Source organism: Zootoca vivipara, chromosome 5, assembly GCF_965207765.1.
Source record: "Zootoca vivipara chromosome 5, rZooViv2.hap1.1, whole genome shotgun sequence".
Classification (NCBI taxonomy): domain Eukaryota; kingdom Metazoa; phylum Chordata; class Lepidosauria; order Squamata; family Lacertidae; genus Zootoca; species Zootoca vivipara.
In genome coordinates this window covers 39,993,002-40,000,508 of record NC_142588.1, presented here as the reverse complement: position 1 = coordinate 40,000,508, position 7,507 = coordinate 39,993,002, and positions in this window count along the sequence as shown.

The following is a 7,507-nucleotide window of genomic DNA, read 5'->3' as shown; positions in this document are numbered from 1 at the left end:
GCAAGCCATGGGGGTATAAACCCTTAAGAGCAGTGGGGAGTAAAATCCCAACATGCTGCTGCTTTGGTCCACCTATCTCTGCATCACCTTCATTGTTTGGGTGTGGATCTCCGGGATCATAGAATCATAGACTTGTAGAGTTGGGAGGGATTCCCAGCAATGCAGGGATGTGCAGATGGGGATCAAACTTGCAAACTTGGCATGATCAGCACCATGCTTTAACCAACTGAGCTATTCAGGATTTCCAAGAGAAATCTTTTCCCAGTCCTACCTGGAGATGCTGGGGATTGAACCTGGGCTCTATTGCATAGCTAGCATGTGCTCTACCACTTCCCCCCAGAAAGGATCAGAAAGTGGTTCCATCTTTTGTGATTGATTTGGCTGAGCCCGCTTTACCCCACTACACCCACCTTGTCAGATTTGCAGTGAACCGACCAGGGTCCCTGCACTTGTGCTCTGAGGTATATAAGAGGACGGCCCTCATGGCCTGCCCAGCATGGAAGACTTGCGTATAGCACTCAGATCTGAAAGGGCCCCAAAGGGTAAACTAACCAAAAGGTGCAAACAACGTGCTCTTGGAGAAAGGACACATAGACCATTGTCCTCCCCATAGCCAGGATCAGTAGCGGTGATGGAGGGGGTTAAACCTGTACGTGCCCCTTCCTTAGGTTATGCTTGCCTCTCCTTTCTCAACTCCTTCTTAGCCAAGTGCAATTATATCGAGATATGCAAGAGAAATGGATGAATCTGAAATGGAAATGACTGTTATCTTATGAAGCATGTAGGTATTTACCGATGTATATATCCCATGCCACAAGTATATTTTGTGGTTTATAGAGTGCCAGATCATTGAATGGCTTATGCAAATCCTGCAAAATGGACTAAAAGCACCTCAAACAGGCAAACAAATTACCTATCAATGTTACACCTTTAAGCATCTTATTCTCCATATTTAAGCGGTGCTAACAGCATGATCCCAATAATTCCTGTAGCAGTTCTGTTGAGACGGCTTTGCAATAGGAAGTGAGGGGGGGGGAGAGAGAAAGAGGCTAGAGGAGCACTCGTGACTCCTGCCAATCAACTCCGAAGGAATATGCACTCTTTTATCCTGCAGTTAAGCTGCCTACAGGGTGTGAAGTTTTCTGTGCTAAGCCTAATAGATTCTTAAGTGACCTGTGCTAGCAGAGAAACCCTTCAAATTAATGGCAGAGTTATTGCACAGGAAGTCCCAATTTTATAGTCTTATTCCTATCTCTCTCTCCCCCACCCCTACATTTGTAATTATAACTGGTTGTGGCAGGTGGAGGTTCCAGATGCAAAGAACATCGGTAGCAGCAGACAAGCTGCTGGGCTAAGCATATGTAGCTAGGTTGGGAATCTTATGTAAGATGTAAAATTCAATGCGTTCCAACATGGTAACTGTTACAGAGACAAGCTTACAGAATGCGGAGTGCCAAGCAGAAGCCTGCATCTTGGCCCTAGGAATCAACGTTGCTATAAATCGGTTAGGGGGAACCCTAAGCACAGGTTGGGGGGGGGCACAAATGTGCCTCTCCAGTCCCAGCCCTCTCTGGATCTAGGGACTGTCTCCAGAGCACACCCTCTGTCCCCAGGACACATCCCTCACCACATCTGCTTCACACCCTGCTTGAGTGAATTTGCCTGGCTGGACTTTGACCTTGAACTCTAAGAATGGCTCTTGCTTCCCTGGATGGAGGATGGATGTGTGTGTGTGTTCCCCACTGAATGGGGAAATTTACACTTGTTGATTTACAGCACCTATTTTTACCTCTGGCCTCAGTAACCACAGCTATCCCCACCCCCACCCCACTGCTTAAAGGCTTTGTGGAAGAAAAAGTGTCCCTCTAGCTCAGTGTTTCTCAACCAGTGTGCCTCCAGATGTTTTGGGACTACAACTCCCATCATTCCTGACCACTGGTCTTGTTAGCTAGGGATGATGGGAGTTGTAGTCCCAAAACATCTGGAGGCACACTGGTTGAGAAACACTGCTCTAGCTGAAAAGGACTGCCTACCCCTGCTATAAAGGAAAAGGTAAAAGGTAAAGGGACGCAGGTGGTGCTGTGGTCTAAACCACTGAGCCTCTTGGGCTTGCTGATCGGAGGGTCAGTGGTTTGAATCCCCGCAATGGGGTGAGTTCCCATTGCTCTGTCCCAGCTCCTGCCAACCTAGCAGTTTGAAAGCATGCCAGTACAAGTAGATAAATAGGTACTGCTGTGGCAGGAAGGTAAACGGCGTTTCCGTGCGCTCTGGCACTCGTCATAGTCCTTCGTGCACCAGTAGCGGTTTAGTCATGCTGGCCACATAACTCAGGAAACTGTCTGGGGACAAACGCTGGCTCCCTTGGCCTGAAAGCGAGATGAGCACTGCAACCCCATAGTCGCCTTTGACTGGATTTAACCATCCAGGGGCCCTTTACCTTTTACCTATAAAGGATACTTGGAATCTCCATGCACAGAGATAGTGCATTATATTCAACATAGGGCTAAGGTGAATGACAGAATGTTCTTCCTCCCCTCCCTTCTCTACAATTTCCTCCTGAATCTGTTCTGGGTTTCCTGCCAACCCACCTTAGAAGATTTGGAGATGGCATGGGCATGCACGGTGGAATCCCCATCTGCTAGTGCTAATTCTTGAGCTAGCACAAAAAGTTAGTTTAATGACACCCAGCTTATCTCTGAATACCAGTTGCTGGGGGTAGATACCTGGGGAGACCTGCAGCTACTGGAAACACCAGCTGACATAACTGGGAGTATGCACATCTCTGATCCCTTTCTCAAATCAACTAAGAGCCTCCATATCTGTTTTGGGTCACTCACTTGTCAACATCCAAACTCACTTCCTAGTCTCTCACTTGCTTCTCTGGCTTCTGCCCTAGCAGGGCAGAAGAGAGAGGGGGGCAGAGAATCTCTGCTATGGTTATGGCCTTTCCCCTTGGGCACCTGATGATCCAGGAAATGTAATGTCCCCAGAGCGGGAGTTTGCAGAACATTCCTATCAATGTCAGTAGCCCTGGAGAAACCATGTTTTCTATACTGGAGCCTAAGAGACTGCTATAGAAGCTCTCTAAGCACCAGCAGACTGTTGGCAGGAGAGAAAAATCTACCTTCTTACTCCTCTCCCCAAAGCAGATGGTGGGAGGGAAGGGGTTGTTCTTCTCTGGCTTGGATTAAAATCTGAACTGGAGAAAGAGCTCCAGGGTTGTAATGCTGTTGGTCGTCTCATATTGAAGGTGAGCATTTGAATTCCCTAGCTTCATATACCAAGCCAAGGAAATACATCCAATGTGACAGAGAGTCTTTTATGACATTTAATGTGGTCTCCTGCTATTTGTGGTATGCAAGCCAAAACTGCCTGTTTGTTGCATCCCCTCTTAAGGCATCTTAGTACAGTACAACAGGCATGCAGGAATGCACCAATTTCGCCAGCTGCAGAGCGGCTGGCGTGCCAGGTGGGTCCATTCTGCCACCCTGCCACCTGTCAAACCCTTTCCCCACTATTTTAGTTTTATATAATGCCATTTCATGCCTCCTCCTCATCCAATTGCCTGCCTCTGCACCAATGCAATGTTCCAGGGTGGGCCATAAGGCTGACACAAAGCCATAAGGTGTGATATATTAGGTTTTATTCTCTCTTTTCCTAAATTCTATGTTTGAGAGAAAATGGAGACATATATCTGAATTGTAAGGAGCCCAATGATACACTCTGGAAACATTTTGAAATCTTGTGTTGTGCTTTTGGTGGAAGCAAGATGATCTCTCTTCCTTACTTGCAATGTATATATTTCTTCACAAGCTGCTTCTGCTTCCATAGCCTTTCCCAGTGCTTTGAAAATTCCCTCCTGTATGCTCATTATATGTAGGGCATAAGACACACAGCTGATTTTTGTTCGCAGGATGAGTGTATGCAATTCCCACTGCAGCCAGCTAAAGCTACCAATGTATGCCAAAGGCAGAAACTGGTGTCAGTTGCTGAATAAAATTCTATCTACCTTTTATTGCATTTCCTTTCATTCCTTGTCATCAAAATATGTGTGTCTGGAGCTAAGCTGTTCCATGCCTGCATTCACAATGTCCAGATTCTTTCAGAAGGCACTCATTGTAGCTCAGAAAATGCCAGCTTGCTGGTCACCCTGCAAAACACATTTATCAGTATGCAGAAGCCGTAGGGGTGGTTGTGCGGAGTCAAAAGCAGGCAGGGTGAAAAGTGATTTCACAGAGCCTCTCCATTTATTTTTCTTTTAATATCGATGCTTGACCCTTCTTGTGGCATGGTTCTGAAAGGGTAAAGAAGGCTACCCTAAAATAACTCAAATCAAAATCCTTCCTTACTCCATTCCAGTGTGTGTATGTGCATTATACCAGGAAGTGTAGCAATGCTAAATGATATAATTCCCCATGACTGGGAAGAGAGTCATGAGAGGGAACCATTACTGCTACCTTTTGCTTGATCCATCCCAGGGTTATGCCATTTGGGGCCAATCAGAGGATGAAGCCATTCACAAAAATTTCAAATGCTCAAGGAGATAGTATACCACAGTACCCTGCCCACAGCTATTGTAGTAAATAGTCCATGGAAGAGCCTTTCCCCTCCATTCCCTTAAGAAACCCCAAGCAGGAACCATCCTGGGGATATAGGCTTTAAGGAATGGCCCCTCCATTTAATGTTGGTCTTGGGTATAATATGTAGCAGCTCAAAAGTGCAATGTTCTTTATTGTCTATTTTTATTACTTACTTCATTTATGAATTGCTTCCTATGAGGCATCTCAAAACAATTTACAAGAGAATAAAAACAGTTAAAATAATTGCACATATATAAAAAGAGGTAAACAGTTCCTATAATTTTTTTTAAAAGGAACAACATATAGTTAATAAGGGTGTGTGTGTGTGTGTGTGTGTGTGTGTGAGAGAGAGAGAGAGAGAGAGAGAGAGAGAGAGAGAGAGATCCATTTCAAATCCAATGCAGATACCAACTGGGATAAGAGTCTCCACTTAGCAGTCTTGGTGAAAGTGGAAACTAGCACCTAAAAGACCATAGAGATGGCGCTTGTCTGATATATAATGGGGGGAATTTTCAAAGGGTGGAGGTACACGATCACCACATCATCAGCGTACCAGGTATTTTGCAGAAAGGTAGTTTCTAGAGATGCAACCCTTAACTTTCAATGCACAGGAGAATACATATTAGCCTATATTTATGAGCAGTGCAACATTTTGCATCCTTTATTTGGAGAAAGAAATATCAGCTGCTCCTCCTCGAACAATGACAGCTGCTATATTTGCTCCTCTGAAACTGGAATGTCCAAAATGTCAGCTGACATCTCTCACTCTGATACCGTATTTTGATTGAGTTTCCACAACACCATTCTGAAACCTCACAATAACCCGACTGCTACACACACCTGTGTTTTGCAGAGTGTGTAACCAACCAACAAGCATTCAGCCTTTGAGGAGTCACTTAGGTCAGGATTTGCTTGACACTTAAAGGTAAATCAAGATGGTGTTTGGAGGGTGAGCAGAGAACACTGCTTTTGGCTTAGCTTTTGGAGAAGGTGATTTCCCAGTATGGTGAATTGATGCTTCTAGTGAATCCTATTTGGTGAACATTTCATTCACAGCCAAGAATAATAGAATTGTAGAATTGGAAGGGACCCCAAGGGCCATCTAGTCCAACCCCCTGCAATGCAGGAACCTCAGCTAAAGCATCCATGATGGATGGCCATCCAACCTCATTAAGAATTAACATTTCCTTTCAAATTAGCCAGTCCTTTGGGTTACATATCTGTTGCTATGCCTGACCGTCTAATTACTTATTTTTTTGTTTTGTTTTGTTTTTACTTATTATTACACTACATTTTTGAGTGGATTTTACTCTGGAGGGGTTCCTCCTTCAGTTGCGGCATACAGTATATCGGCAACATGATAATCTTGTAACTGAAGACAAATATACACAATATGCCATTTGTAATACTGCAGTCAAAAGGGGGAAGTTTCCCAGGCAACAGAAACATCTTCATATTTAGAGAGCTGCTACCTTCTTGCTGGCATAACATGGAAATGAATGTCTTACTTTTGTTGGTGGTAGAGGAGCTTGCCTGATCCCATCACTTAGACTTTGCTCTGCTCAAACCTAAAGGGAATCTTGGCTTGTTGCAATGGGGCTTAAAAGAGCAAAGCAATTACACTGCACCACTTTTTCTGACTGTGGTCTACAAATTCCAATAGATAGATTGATAGATGATATATGTAACTGCACAGTGATGTGGTGAGACCTAAGCAGCAGGTACCCTGTTTCCCGGAAAATAAGACATACCCATAAAATAGGCTGTAGCAGGATTTCTAAGCATTTGCGCAATATAAGCCATGCCCCGAAAATAAGACATGGTGATAGGCGCAGTTCTGGAAGGCGCCAAGGAAGAGGCGAGGCTGGATACGTAAAATAATAATAATACATCCTCTGAAAATAAGTGTGTCTTCTTGAGGAAAAATAAAAATAAGACAGTGTCTTATTTTGGGGGAAACACTGTACGTAGCTCTTTCTCAGACTCTGATTTCCAAAATGATGCTAAAATGTGAACTGTTATTGGGGAATAAGTTCTACCGAACTCATTTCTGAGTGATAATGTGTAGGACTGACTGCACACTCCATTTCACATGTGGAGTTTTCCCCCCTTCGTGAAGATCTTCCCTGTGCTGACAACAGCCACACACCATCATTTCTCAAGTGTCATGTGAATTAATTTAGTCTGATGGCTTGGGCAAGCATGTACAAGGCCTTCTAAATTTAGTATAGTCGATAAAATATGTAATGTTAGAAACAGCAGATTTGGCACCCTTGTAGTGGTCAGCCAGGTGTCGATGGGAAGCCCACAAGCAATACCTGAGTGCAGCAACTCTCTCCCAAAAACTGGGAATCACAAATATAAGTTCCCCCCTTTAAATAAATTCACGCCCCCCCCCTTGAAGTCACTGAATATCCCCCACATTTTGTGGGTGGGTATTCAGTTAAGCACCACTTATAATCACTCAGTTTAACAGAGAAATGTGGTTGTGTCTTGCAGGTACGATTCTTTTCAAACCTAGACACCTGACTGGAAGATTCTTTTGTATTAAAGTTGCCATCGCCCCTTGACATAAAAAAGAGGTGCGCCAGTAGTGCTAATGATGTTTGACTGTAAAAAACAAGAAAACAAAAACAAGCAGAGCACTTCCATCAATCATAATATGCTCCCCATTATAACAATTTCAGGTTCAGGTGTAGTTTTATAGGCACTTTAGTTCTGCTGTGACCCTTCAAGTAGCAGAATGAGTAGATTTCCTGGGACATTTGTTTCCATCCTTGTTTCCATCCTTAGGCTTTAATCTGGTATCTCCAACATGAAATATAAGATTTACAAGAGATTTCATCCTAGAGAGCTGTGGAGAAAATGAGTGTAGAGCATGGGATGGATAATTAAGAGCAAACAAATGATTTGTCCAGTAACACCTT